This window comes from Elaeis guineensis, chromosome 8 (genome assembly GCF_000442705.2).
Source record: "Elaeis guineensis isolate ETL-2024a chromosome 8, EG11, whole genome shotgun sequence".
In the NCBI taxonomy this organism is placed as follows: Eukaryota; Viridiplantae; Streptophyta; class Magnoliopsida; order Arecales; family Arecaceae; genus Elaeis; species Elaeis guineensis.
The window spans coordinates 58,177,654-58,193,849 of NC_026000.2; positions in this window are offsets into that span (position 1 = coordinate 58,177,654).

Consider the following 16,196-nt stretch of genomic DNA (forward strand, 5'->3'; position numbering starts at 1 on the left):
GTCTGTGGTGTAGAGACACTGGGGTGAAGGTGTGGATGGTTGTTAAAAAATAACTTGCACTGAGCGTGACCAACACGAGAACCACATGGATGTCTACTCACTCGTTAGTGATCTTCTCGATGCTGCAGTGGTGTGAGTGATCCTTTGACCTGTGGTGTCATTAGCTATTCGTAGCGAGGCTACTGAGTTTAACTGCACGTTCTCTTGATCCCTAGCCATTCGGATCCTTATTGTGTATGTTGACTTCAGTAGATTCAAGTTTACTATTTGTAGTAAGATGCACCTAGATAGAATTTATCGACCTTGATAGAAAAGGAGAAGTCCTATGCGATTTACGAGACTGAGTTCAGAAAATCTTTGGCTAAAGCAAGTGTGAATACTGAAAATTTTTTTTATGAAATTCACAAATGAACTCGAGTCGAATCAATTTAGTATATGACTGATGATGGGGTCTGACGAGTTTTTCATGACCTCCGTCAAGTCAGAACTCACGATAGAAGGACTGAATCATACAATAACTGCATATAGGGATTCATACTTTCATTCTACTGGATTACCACTACATACTGCTAGGTGTCATTGCTAGATTGTGAGATTCATCGGACGTTATCTTAATGATCGATGGCCCTCGAAGGATAGAATTGAAAATATTCCAATCCATCAAAAAGAGTTTCAATGATATTATAATGGAGATCATAATATATCTCACTACCAAATAGAATGGAATCTATGGAGTCACACATTAAGGAATGTAATCTCAAATTTGTCAATTGAGCTTATGAAGTTCCAATTGGGTTAGGATTTATTAAAATCTTATTAGATTTATGAGAACCATGCTATCACATGATTAAACCTAATTCTTCTCGAGGCTTCGATTTGATCAAGTCCATAGCCTTGAACCTAACCTAAATCTATTTAAATTTAATTGAGCTCTTAATTATGAGCCCAAAAGAATTTGATTAAGTCAATTAGTTGATATAATTATTCTAACATTATCTCTTCTTTATCTCCTAATTATCTCTAAGTGTGCATATGGAATAGATAGAAGATTGGGTGGCGCCTCCCTTCTCTTTTGGCAAATATTGGGTACTAAATCCTAGAGGGATCCACCCCCTCTTATGTGTCATAGCGTGAAGGAGAGAGAGTGGGGGCCATGCCTCATCTCTTTTGGCTAGAGATCCCTTTGTGGGGTGCCAAGAGTTGGCGCCCCAACTACCTCACAAGTATTCCATAGGTGCCTCTTGTACATGCTTTAAGGGGCTGATTATATATCATTTATATCTAATTTTAATTGATATAAATCAGATTAAAAAGGTAGAAGATTCTTATGAGATAAAGATCTACTTTTTTAAGATAATTGAGTTCCTAATATGTATCAGGATAGTATCTATATAAAGGGCATCTTTAGAGTTTCTTGTTAATAGAATCTTAATCAACAAAAATTCTCTCCCTTTCCATGCCTCCTCTCCTCCTTCTCTTCCTTTCCATGCCCAAAGTTGGGTGCCCCTCTTCCACACACCAAGAAGAAGTGTTGGTGACTTAGAGATTGAAGATTGAGGAGAAGAAGAAGAAGAAGATCGCTAATCAAGGAGTTGATCTTGCAGTCTTGAACAAGAAATTGATCAAAGTGTTCAAGATTGAGATTCTTCTTGAGAAGAAGAATCTTCTATGAAGAGAAAGAAGTTTGAGATCGATCTCGATGGCTATCCGTAGAGGTCGAACATATGTGCAGCTCAAATTTTTGTGAATCTAAGATCATCAGAAGCGATGAATATCTATCCACGTCAAAGTAATGATATCTGATCTCATATGTATTTTTAAATTTTAGATTATTGATATGTGTTTTCTCCTGGGCTTTGGTAGATTTAGATTTGATATCTTGTATGTAGGGTTAAAGAGTTTAATCCATTTAGTTTTTCGCTGCCTATTTTTAAAGTTTTGAAATCTACACATGTTGCCTACCTATTTTTCTAACAGTGGTATTAAAGTCATAAATTTTTGAAAATATATATGATTTGATTTTTAGATTAGATATGAAAGTTTAATAATTTAAAATTAATTTTATACTGATATAAAGTTGTCTTAGTATAGGATTTATCCTCTATATTGTAAAAGTTGTCCTAGCACAAGATTGATCAATTTTGAAAACTATTTTCAAAATAATTAAATCAAATCTTTTAGATCTGATAATTAGCATATATGATATATTTAATTTTGAGTTTAGATCTAAAATTAGAATGATTAAATATTCACATCAAACTGATATAAGATTGTCATGATATAGGATTTACCTCCTATCTTATAAAGATTGTCCTAGTTTGATGTGAATTGATTTTTAAAAAAATATTTTTAAAATATTTTAATCATTATTTCAGATCTAGTTTTATACATATTTGATATGTATAAATTTAGTTTTAGATTTAAAATTTGATGTATATGTGATGTATATTTGATTTAGATCTGAAACTATATATATTTGATACATGAAACTAGATTTAGATATAAAATAGTTTCAAGATCATAAGCCACTAATTGCATGCAATGAAATATAATCTAAAATTATTTTTAGATCTAAAATTATGTTGTTGCATGTGGGTATGGGATGAACAAATTAGGTCAAGTGATCAAACTATAATTTGGGTCTAATTGATTAGATCAGGCTATTGAATTTTGACCACACAGTGAAAAATAATTTTTAAAATTTTAAAATCAAACAAGTCAATAGCTTTAACATATAAAACTATCAAGCCGAAATACAAATCCTAGAAGCACCTTGTCGATGTCGATCAATACAAAACAAGCATGCAAAAAGAGATAGAATTTTTTACTTTCATCAAAATGATAATGTGACACATTGGTGATCTCTATGAGACTCCAAAGTAGAAGTCCTCCAATGATGATCCACACAGAAGTTGGCCAAGATCCTTTCTAACCGATGCGCCACCGCAGGCTTGTCTTTTCAAGAACATTGTCGGCTTTGAACTCAAGGAACGATCATGCCAAAGATCAGTTGCCTCCAAACTTGCCACCAAGATTATGCTAAGAAGATACTCTTCAGATGTCTCACAACCTAGGATTTGATTTTTGGCTTCAACACATGAAAAAACTAAACCCTAGGACACACAAGCAACACTTGCTAATTCTCTCACCACCCTTCTTGCAACTTTTGCCACTCAATTTCTCTTTATCTTTTTCTTAGATTTTTTTTAGAATTTTCTCTCTAATTTACACACCACTTATCTCTAGTGTCCATCCAAAAACTTAGTACTTGGGCTATATGGGACATCCCAAATATATAAGGGATCAAGAGACGTGAGATGAGACCAAGGGGCACCAACCTTTGGTGCCCCACTTTCTCACATAGTAAATAAATTCATCATGTGGAATTATGGTCCAAGGTAGCCTTCACACAAAAGGACTCTCCTTCTTCTACGTGCCATAAAAATTTCATCTTAAATTGGCAACAAATCATAGGAATTCTGGTTGAGTAATTAAGGCAATGCGTTAAGATAAGAGTCTTCATGAAGAAGGACTCTTTATCTTCACATGCTAAAAAGAGTGGGGGGCATTTATTTTTTGGCATGGTATTTGGTGGGCACAAAAGAGTCCTTCTCCATTTGAAACTATTTCAAGTTAGATAAGAATCCAATCAAGATAGACCCAATCCCATTAGGTCAAAGATAACTGGTCTAGTTTAGCTCAAACACTTTGATCTAAACCAATTTAGGAACTTGGGTTAATATAATATGCTAGCATATCAAATTAACTCTTAAAATTTATATTAAATTTTAATTAAATTAGACCAAAGCTAAATTTCAAAATATGTGATCCATTGGGTTCCAAATCTAGCCAGCAGTGGATCAAGACTTTCGATGTAACCTTAATCCGATCAGATTAGGTCATCCAAACAGTCTCAATCGACTAAGACTCTTTCTAATTGATTCCAGAATTAAACCCTTTTAATTTTGATGAGTCCATAAGTCAAGATTGACGTCTAGCAATGTATCATGACTATTTGAAAGATTTAAAATTTTGATAAAAAATTATCAAAATATCCTTCATTGGTAAGTTACCGTGTAATTCAATCCTTCAGTCAAACAACATTCCAGATGAGCTATGGATATAAAAATATATCAAATTCAATCACTTATCTTTATGTATCTCGATCAGAATGTGATGATTTAATTGATGATACATTAGAAATCTTTTTCTAATTATCATCTTGCTTTGGCCAAATACTTCTAGAATCATCGATCTATGAGATCACATAGAATGTTCGCTCTCCTTATTAGGAGTGACTGATCCCTTATTGATCACTGACAACCTTCATGCATACTTCACCACATCCAAAACACCCTATATAAGAATCAAAGAACTAAATCAGGAAGTGAACCAAAATATGGATCCATGTATACATGGTACCATGGCGATATCAGGTCAAAGGATCACTTACACAACTCCTACTAGAGAATTATCAGTTGACATATAAATAAAACTCCATCTGATGTTCTCTTGCAGATCTATTCAGTGAACTTATTCTCTAATGAGCACTTATATCCTTGTATTAGTGTCACCACACAAGTGGTTGTGAGATCAACCACCCTTATTTTTGAGCATACATAGGATATGTCAGTCTTATCGGTATCATTAATCTCTGACTCAATGAACCAATGACTAAGAATATTTAGGTCATGGCGATCAAAGATTTAAGTCTCACTAGCATGATCTCATCACGGTCTTAAAATCATTGCCCAGACCTATGGGGTTTATTATAATCTTAAAAATAATAAGATGCAGCATATAATCAATCATAAAATATCTATTTTATTAATAATATAAATATCAATTATATGAGTCTAAAAAATAAATTACGGAAAACATCCGATCGCATCCCTTATGTGATTGGCTTGTAGGGTATTATTCTTTCAATCTTCCATTTGCACTAAAATCAATCGCCCCTATACTTGATATCCATACTATCAAGGTGACAGTCAAACTGCTGCATTGACAAGGCCTTAGTGAATGGACCGCTATATTGTTCTTGGTGTCAACTCGCTCCACGATCACATTGCGTCTTTTGACTATCTCTCGAACACGGTGGAATCATCTTAAGATGTGCTTGGATTTATGATAAGACTTTGATTCTTTGACTTGAGCAACTGTCCCAGTATTATCACAATAAAGAGGCACTGGTTGTTCAATCTCTAGAATCATACCAAATTTTGTGATGAATTTTTTCATCCAGATGGCCTCCTTAGCAGCCTCACTAGCAGCAATATACTCAATCTCAGTAATCAAGTCAGCAACAGTTTGCTGTTTAAATTTTTTTTAACTTATTGTACTATCATACAAAGAGAACACATACCCAGATATAGATTTGTTATCATCCAGATCAGATTAAAAACTAGAATCAGTATAACTTTCTAGTTTTAAATCAGATCCACAAATATTAGAAAAATATCTCTAGTCCTTCTCAAGTACTCGAGTATATTTTTCATAGTTTTCTAATGATTCTTCTTGGGATTAGCCTGAAATCTGCTTACAATGCTCAAAGCATAAGCCACATCAGGCCTCGTATATAACATAGCATACATAATTAATCCTACAGCCGAAGCATAAGGAATAGAACTCATTTTATTTCTCTCTTTAGATGTCTTAGGAGATATTTTCTTAGAGAGTTGTATGCCATGACCTATGGACAAGTAACCTCTTTTACTTTTCTCCATATTGAACCTCTTCAACACAAGGTCAATGTACCTAGATTGGGACAAGCCTAGCATCCTTTTTGATCTATCCCTATAGATCTTTATACCTAGTATATAGGATGCCTCATCCAATTCTTTCATGAAAAATTTTTGTGATAGCCATATCTTGATCGATTGCAATATTGAGATATCATTCCTAATGAGCAGTATGTCATCCACATATAAGATCAAGAAGATAATAGCACTCCCACTAGTCTTCTTACACACACAAGATTCATCCATATTTTTGATGAAGCCAAACAATTTGACTATCTCATCAAAATGGATGTTCTAGCTCCTCGATACTTGTTTTAATCCATAAATGGATCTATTCAACTTGCATACTTGATTTGCTCTCCTACTAGAGACAAATCCCTCTGGCTGAGTCATATAGACTTCTTCCTCAAGATTTTCATTGAGGAAGATAGTTTTGACATCCATATGCCAGATCTTATAGTCATGATATGCTGTAATAGCAAGCATTATCTAAATAGACTTGAGCATGGTTACCGGTGAAAAGGTTTCTTCATAATCAACACTTTATTTTTGTCTAAAATCTTTTACCACCAGCCTGACTTTATAGGTTCTACTTGGTCATCTACTCCAATCTTCTTTTTGAAGATCCATTTATAGCCTATTGGGGTTATACCCTCAGGCACATCAACCAAAGTCTAAACTTGGTTGGTATACATGGAGTTTATTTAAATTTTCTGGTATTGAGCCATTTGTCAGAGTCACTACTCATGACAGCTTTCGAATAGATTATGAGATCATCATTCTCAGTGATGTGGGATGTATTGTCATTCTCAATGATAAATCCATACCTGAGTGGTACATTATGCACTCTACTTGACCTTCAGAGAGGAAGTGTGTGAAGTGGCTGTGCCATAATAATGGGCACATTTGGTTGAAACTATTTTGTAAATCCTGGATGGATTATAGGTTTTGAACTTCCACAAGTTCAATAGACCTCCCACTGTCTCCTTTTTGGATAAACTCTTTCTATAAAAAAACAGCATGCCTACCAACAAACATCTTTTGTTGAGTAAGATTATAGAAGTAGTATCCTATACTCTCTTTGGGATAACCTATAAACCTATATTTTTTTGATCTAGCATCCAACTTATGTCCATCAATATTTTTCACATAAGTTGGGGAACTCCAAATCTTCAGATGCTTAAGATTGAGTTTTTTTTTCTTTCCATATTTCATATGGAGTGCTAAAAATAGATTTGAAGGTACTTTATTGAAGACACATGCTGCGGCCTCAAGAGTATATCTCCAGAAGGATATCGAAAGATCCATGAAACACATCATGGACCGCACCATATCTAATAAAGTATGATTCTCTCTTTTCATAATTCTATTTAATTGTGGAGTATAAAGAGGTGTCTACTGAGAGAGTATTCCATTTTGTTTTAAATAATCAAAAAATTCACTAGACAAGTATTCTCTTCCTCAATTAGATCGAAAAGCTTTAATACTTTTATCAGTTTATTTCTCAACCATTCTTTGATACTCTTTAAATTTGTTAAAGGCTTCAAATTTATATTTCATTAAATACACATATCCAAATCTAGACCTATCATCAGTAAACGTGATGAAGTAAAAGTATCCATCTCTGACTTGAGTCGATATTGGACCACAAACATCAGTATATACAAGATCCAATATGTCACTTGCCCTTTCTCTATGTCCAATAAATGGAGTCTTGGTCATTTTTCCTATGAGACAAGATTCACAAGTTCCATATGATTCATAATCATAAGGATCAAAAAATTTATTTTTGTATAAACTGTTAATTCTTAACTCATTTATATGACCAAGTCGACAATGCTAGAGGTATGTGACATTCACATCCTCTTTTTTTTTTCATATTATTAATATAAAGTATATTATCATTAAGTAAAAAAAATAAAAGATCATTATCAATATAAGCATTTCTATAATATTTGTTAGAAAAATATATAGAACAATCATTATTTTTTGCTTTTATTTCAAAATCTTGTTCCAATAACAATGGTACAAAAATAATATTTTTAACAATATTAAGGATATAATAATAGATCTTGAGTTTTAAAATTTTGCCCGAAGGCAACTTCAAAATCTTCATTCTTATGACTTCGGCCTGAATGGACTCTCCACTAGCACCGAACAGCTTGAAGTCATCTTTATTCAGACTCTTTATTTTCTGTAGATCCTACAATGATTTGTAAAGATGTGAACCATAGGCAGTTTCCAATACCCAAGAATCTAAAAATGAAGTACTTAATAATAAATTAGCTTGTATCATATAGAAATCTTTAGTAACATTTGTCGGTTTCACGGTTGTAAGATAATCCTTGTAATTTCTCTTCCAGTGGCCCTCCTTGCTATAATGATAGTAAGTACCTTTGGCGGAGACCTTCTTCGCCTTCTTCTTAGAGATGCTAGTCTTAGGGTTCATCTTTTTCTTAGAACCCTTCTTATTTTTTTTCTTGTTGATCTTATCAATAAGAAGTATCAGAGCCTTTTCACCCTTGAAATGGCTCTCTGCTATTTTTAACATATTTAGTAGCTCTGACAGGCTGATGTTCAGTTTGTTAATATGGTAATTTATAACAAACTGAGAAAAAGATCAGGGAGAGACTGCAGGATCAAATTCTAGCTCAGTTCACCATCCATGGTAAAGCCCAGCTATCCCAGACGAGTGATCAATCAATCATCTTCAGGACATGCATTTGCATAGAGATGCTATTGAAAAATATGTCCCAAAAGCCAAGCATCAGTCTGTTGACGGTTGAGCAACCTTGTATTGTAATTGATTTGTTAATAAATAAAATATATTTTTGATATTTTCATCTTCTAATGAACTCCGTTGTTGTGATGAAATTCTTAAGACTATTTAGATTTGATAAAGAGAGAATTTATCGATTAGTCCTTAAAACTGTTCACGACCAAATGATAGGCTGTTAATAAGGATGACAGCTTCTATCAAGCATAGGTCGCTGTAGGCCATATGGGTTGGTTATCCTCTTAACCAAAGAGTGTGGAGATACTAGTATGGTATACAGATGAGATGTAAAGGTACATCATCATTGAACATGACCAACTCCAGAGTATTTTACTGTCGAGAATGTCTCTGATGAGATATAAGTATAAGTGTCTCTTAGACCTGAGATCGCCTCAGTGACTTGCAAGCAACTCACTTTACTTTGGTACTAGACTAACTGAATTTTTAATTCAGTGATGGAAAGCTTTTGGGTATAGTCAAGTACTTGCGAAGTCAGAGTGTGATCAAGATGGATTGACCACTCCAAGAGTTGGAGAAGAATGAGTCGCTGTATTTCAATTTAGCAAAACCTTGGCCAGGGTAATCCATCAGATGAATTTGATATTTTGAAACACAATGTGGACAACCTGATCAGAGTTGATAGTTGAACTCTGAGGTATTCTATGAGTATTTTGGTCAAGAGGATGAATTATATGAAAACTATATCCGCATGGGTTCTAAGGATGTTGTTCTACACATTTGACCTATCCAGCCGTCGGGTACCATTGCTAGATGGTCACTTCTATTGGAATAAAAATTTATTCCTATACTACCAGCTTAAGTTTGGACCTATGAAGTCATATACATTAGAGTTCACAATCCGATCGGATGGTTGATCAACAATTAAGAATCGTTCTAGGGTTAAACGATCAATACGATTGACATTTAACCTAGTATAAGTGTTGTAGGAGGATCGATTAGCAATTCGATTGCTAATTAGCTTAATTTGATTAAATCAATGGGATGAGATTAAGTTTAATTGAATATGATTTAATTAGATTTAGTTTGGGCTTGACTGGATTAAGTCCAATTGGTTTATTGGATAAGCCAAGTACAAGGAAAAACTAGTCCTAGTTCAATTAGGACTTGGGTCAATCTAATTTTTAATTTGATTAGAAAATTAAATTAGATTTAAATCTAATTTAATCTGATTAAATTAAATTTTTAATAAGATTAAGCTCTATTTTAATTATATTGATTTGATTTTGGTTTGATTTAGTTTGAGAAATTAAATTTGAATAAGTCATAGATTGAACCCCAGTAAGACTAGGATTCCACCTTGCACCACCTTAGCCCCCCACGTCCACTCTCTCTTATTTTGTGTGACAAAACCTTCTCTCTCAGGCCTTCATGCATGCCCAAAGCTTTTCACTCTTTCTCTCTTACATGGAATGTAGTTGTGGACCAAGTCAAAATAGAAATTAGTTTGGATTTCAAATTCTATGAGATAGAATTTTAGGAAACCAAAACTCTTTTCTTATGGCACTGATTTTACCTAAATTTTTTTTGAGATTTTTATGGTTTTATGAAATATATTGTGCACCCTTTGCTGATGGTCCATGGTAGAAAAAGAAGGAGGGGGCACCCAAGAGTTGGGCACCCCTTGTCTTGCCCTGTTTGGATTTTCCTTGACTAAGTATTTGACCTAGACAAAGATTCTTTATATCTCTTGATTTAAGATGAATTTATTCTTAAAATTTTTGTGGATTATAGAGCATTGAGAGACATTTGGGATGAATGAAAATCAGGGACAAAGAGTGTTGGGGTGTGGAGATAAAATAGACACAAAACTAAGTGTCTGGAATAGAGCAAAGAGAAGAAGAAGAGGGTCTTCTTCTAGAGTTGCTGAGTTCACCTCTTCCCTTCCTCCATCTGTGAGTTTTCTAAGAGTGTCTCACATCTAAAACTTCTTCTCCTACTTTTTATCTTTGGAAGAGTCTAAATCAAGAAGAAGAAGGTATCTGATCGACCATCGAAGAAGGATCAGCACAGTACTAGCATACTGTGCTGATTTCCTGGACCAGGATTTCTGATCGTGATTTGTGGGCTCGTGTGGTCGACTCCTAGAGGCCGGACATATGTGCGGCTTACAATATCATCCTCAAGCCCGGATCAGTAAAGTTAGAATGTCTAACTTGCAAGGTAATAGATCTGATCTATTATATTTTACATACATTAGATGTAGTATAGAAACATGTTTATATGATCAACATGTAGTTCTTGCTCTTTATATTTTTATTTTTGATTTAATGTCATATAATAATCATATAATAGAATCTTAGATCTAAGAATTTTTTAATTTTATAAGATAAATTTTGATTTATTTTAGTCTTCCGCTTCCTGATCTTGAAAAAGTTTCAAGATCTAACCCTGAAACCCTAGATCTGGTTCCTTCAATTGGTATCAGAGCCTAGGTTGTTTATTACATGATTATTTATACATACTTAGATTATTTTTTAGATTAAATTTAATTTATAATTTGATTGTTAAATCTAAAATTAAAATTTTTAGATCAATCACGAACTGTAGGTTGTCCTGCTGCAAAGTTTACCCCTCACAATGTAAAAGTTGTCCTTGTTCGTGTAGATCTATCTTTAATAATAAATTTATTAGATATGATCTAGATTAAATTTATAATTTATTAGATTTAAAAGATATTTAAATCTAAAATAAAATTCTTTGTTAATAATTTTCATGCAAAGAATCATTAATAGTTTTGCTGAAACCAGTCGGGTCGGCTCGGGCACACAGCTGAGCCGGCTCGAGGATTAATCGAGCCGGCTCTCTCAGACAGATAGAACTGATGCTCGGATGAAACATCGTCGAGCCAGTTCGACTTCAATGAAGAGCCGGCTCGACCATCATATATTTATCTAAAAAATTTGCGCAGTTTAAAGTTAAATTATTTCAATTACATAAACCTGTTTAGATTAGATCTAAAGTAGTTTCATGCTTATTTCACTTGCATTTTGATTATGAATCAAACATGCAATTTAGTTGGTAGAATCATGTTGTAAAAATATTTTACAAATATGAAAATTATTTTCGAAAAGTCAAACCCCAACCCTCAGTCCAAAACTTAATTGAGAATTAAGAAGTTGTTTGATTAGGTTCTAAGATTGTGAATTGAAGAACCTAAGACACAAACCATAACACAATGGGTTAATGGGTTAGTGAAAATTAGGTCCATTAATTGGGTTAGACCTAAGGTTAGATTAAAGATGGACTTAATTAGAGAATTGACTAAATCTAATCAATTATTGTCTTAGATTAAGTCAAAGATTCTCTAGATCAATTACAATAGTTGTAGTTGGTCAAGTCCATATCTTTAACGAGAACCAAATAGATTTGATTCTTGGCTAAGCGGTCTAGCATGAACTGTTAGGTTGATCTAATCAAAACTAATTAAATCAGTTGGTATCTAAGGTAAATCAGACCGGTGGTTTTTAATTGGCAGCCCGCTTACCTGGCCATTTTTTATGGTGTCTAAGGCAAGCTTTGGCAGACCCTCCCACCGATCGAACTTACCTAGTCTCTTGGTAAAATTATATTTTGATCGGATCACTTGACTATTCGAGCTGACCCATATCAGCTAGGTAAATCAGTGTGACTGATTTAGGTGCTCCTAGACTAGCCCTTTTAATGGTCTCCCTTAAGCTGACTTGGTGAAGCCAGTGGGAGGATCATGATAAGCTGGTTCATCTGACCTCCTCCTTTAAATTAATTAAATCTTTTAAAATTATTAAGTCTTTAAAATAAAATAGTTATGGTGATAACTAGATCATAGCCTGCCATTAAGTGGATGATAATGGGTATATCAGTTGGATAATCATTGGAGGCCCAAAGGCCTGGTGCTTATCGACTGATGGAATTATCATTCATAATATGATTTTTTGACTGCATCTTTCTAAATGATGGTTAGGTTAGCCAACCAAAGTTGGGCCTAATCATTCATTGGCTAGATGGGCCAAGTATGGCATGTTAATGGTTGGACCTAACCAGACCTTTTTAGTGGCGGCCAAAGCCTACTGATTAGGGACTGAGGCAAAATTAAAATTATTAAAAATTATTTAAAAAAATAATTGATTATGAACCTACCTTAGATGTACATGGGTTGGCCAACCAAAGTTGGGCTTGTGTGTAGTTTAAGTGGATTCTAGTACCCACTAAGGAATTAGGGTAATTCCTCGAATTAGAGGTAGAGGCCACCAATTTGAATAAAATAATGGAAGAAATCTTTTGATTAAAGTCCAAATATTTAGGTTTAATGAATCAATTACTAATTAGATTATGGTTTTCTTTTGTGTAGATATGGTCACTTCTCTATCACTCCGATCATTGTTGGACAATGATAAGTTGGTGGGACCCAACTTTCGTAGCTGGTACTGAAAGTTGAAGATAGTCCTGAAGCATGAACAGATCCTATATGTGATAATGGATCCTGCACCTGAGGAGCTGTTGGGAAATGTGTCTCAAAAAGCCAATCGTCAAGCTGTTGACGGTTGAGCAACCAAGTATTGTAATTGATTTGTTAATAAATAAAATATATTTGGCATTTTCATCATAAGCTTTCATCTTCTAATGAACTCCGTTGTTATGATGAAGTCCTTAGGACTATTTAGATTCGATAAAGAGAGGATTTATCGATTAGTCCTTAAAACAGTTCACGACCAAATGATAGGCTGTTAATAAGGACGACAGCTTCTATCGAGCATAGGTCACTGTAGGCCATATGGGTTGGTTGTCAACTTAATCAAAGAGTGTGGAGACACTGGTATGATATACAGGTGAGATGTACTGGTACATCATCATTGAACGTGACCAACTCCAGAGTATTCTACTGTCGAGAATGTCTCTGATGGGATATAGGTATAAGTGTCCCTTAGACTTGAGATCGCCTCAGTGACTTGCAAGCAACTCACTGTGCTTTGGTATTGGACTAACTGAATTTTTAATTCAGGGATGGAAGGCTTCTGGGCACAGTCAAGTACTTGCAAAGTCAAAGTGTGATCGAGATGGGATTGACCACTCCAAGAGTTGGAGAAGAATGAGTTGCTGTATTTCAATTTAGCAAAACCTTGACCAGGGTAATCCATCAGATGGATTTGATATTTTAAAATACAATGTGGACAACCTGATCAGAGTTGACAGTTGAACTCTGGGGTGTCCTATGATCATTTTGGTCAAGGAGATGAATTATATGAAAACTATATCCGCATGGGTTCTAAGGATGTTGTTCTACACATTCGACTTATCCGGTCGTTGGGTACCATTGCTAGATGGTCACTTCGATTGATATAAAAATTTATTTCTGTGCTACCAGCTTAGGTTTGGACCTATGAGGTCACACACATTAGAGTTCATGATCTGATCGGATGGTTGATCAATGATTAAAAATCATTCTAGGGTTAAATGATCAATACGATTGACATTTAACCCAGTGCAAGTGTTGCAGGAGGATCGATTAGAAATTCGATTGCTAATTGGCTTAATTTGATTAAGCCAATGGGATGAGATTAAGTCTAATTAAGTATGTTTAATTAGATTTGGTTTGGGCTTGATTGGATCAAGTCCAATTGGTTTATTGGATAAGCCAAGTGCAAGGAAAAACTATCCTAGTTCAACTAGGACTTGGGTCAATCTAATTTCTAATTTGATTAGAAAATTAAATCAGATTTAAATCTAATTTAATCTGATTAAATTAGGTTCTTAGTTGGGTTAAGACCTATTTTAATTAGGTTGATCTAATTTTGGTTTGATTTGGTTTGAGAAACCAAATTAAAATAAGTCATAAGATAGAATCCTAGTAAGACTAGGATTCCACCTTGCACCACATAAGCCTTCCCCATGCCCTCTCTCTCATTCAACACCAATCTCCTCTTATTTTGTGCGACAAAAGCCCTCTCCCAGGTCTCTTCCACGTTCACAAAAGGTCTCCTCTCTTCTTTCTTACATGGAAGGTGGTTTGGATCAAATAAAAAAGGAATAAGTTTGGATTTCGAATTCTATGAGATAGAGTTTTAGAAATCCAAAACTCTTTCAATTTTGCACCGAATTTATCCAAATTTTTTTTTGAATTTTTGTGGCTTTTAGGGTATACATTGTGCACCATTTCTGGTGATCCATGTATGAAAATAAGGAGGAGGTGCTCAAGAGTTGGGCGCCCCTTATCTTGCTATGTTTGGATAAGCCTTGACTAGGTATTTGACCTAGACAAGGACTCTATCATATCTCTCTATATAAAATGAGTTTCTTTATAAACCTTTTAGAGAAGATAGAGATTTAAGAGACCTTTGGGCCATCAAAAAATCAAAGAGAAAGACCTTTGGGTCGTGGAGATATAATAGACACAAGTTAGGGTGTCTAGAGAGAGAAACGAGAAGAAGAAGAGGGTCTTCTTCTAGGGTTATTTGTTTTCATATCTTTCCTCCCTCCATCTTGAGTTTCCTGAGAGCCTCTCAGATCTGAAACTCCTCCTTCTACTTTTCATCTTTGGAAGAGTCCAAATCAAGAAGAAGGAGGCACCTGATCAACCATCAAAGAAGGATCAGCGCAGTACTAGCATACTGTGCTGATTTCCTGAAGCAGGACTTCTGATCGAGATTCGTGGGCTCGTGTGGATGACTCCTAGAGGTCGGACACGTGTGCGGCTTACAACATCATCCTCAAGTCCGGATCAGCGAGGTTAGAACGTCTAACTTGCAAGGTAATAGATCTGATCTATTGTTTAATACATACATTAGATGTAGTATAGAAACATGTTGATATGATCAACATGTAGTTCATGCTATATTTATATATTTTAATTTTTGATTTAATGCTATGTAATAATCATGTAATAGGATCTTAGATCTAGGGATTCTTTGATTTTAAAAAATAATTTTGATTTATTTTAGTCTTCCGCTGTATGATCTTGAAAAAGTTTTAAGATCTAACCCTGAAACCCTAGATCTGGTTCCTACAGGAGCCTGCTGCCAATGCATGTGGAATAGTCAGAGATACTTATCATAAGTGGCTCAGTGATCGGATCACGATGTGCTGCATCATGCTGGCTGTCATGAGTAATGAGTTCAATCGTAGATTTGAGACAGCTCAGCCAAAGGACATGCTTCAAGTGTTGGAGGATGCCTTTGGTACACCCGATGATGTGGAGAGGCATAAGACTAGTTATGCCATCTTCAATACCAAAATATAGGATGGTGCCTCTGTCACTGATCATGTATTGTACATGATCGAGCTGATGGAGCATTTGAGCAAGCTCAACTTTCTCTTGCATGAGCAGCTTGGGAAAGATGCAATACTGAACTCGCTGTCCAAGTCTTATCTCCCATTTCTCACTCATTATAGAATGACAAAGCCTAAAGTAAACTACCACGGGTTACTGGGGTTGCTTCAAAACTTTGAGAAGGATCACCAACTCCATAAGGAGTCGATGAACTTAGTGGGAGGTTCGTCTTCTGATTCTTGACCCTTTAAAAAGGGAAGAAGAACAAGAAGAAGAAAGTGAAGAAGGTGCAAGTTCAGGCTGGGACATCAGTGCAGGATCAGATCAGAAAGATCAAGCCTGATAGGAGTCAAACTGAATGCTTCTTTTGTAAGAAGTGGGGGCACTAGAAGAGGAACTATCCTTAGTACATTGT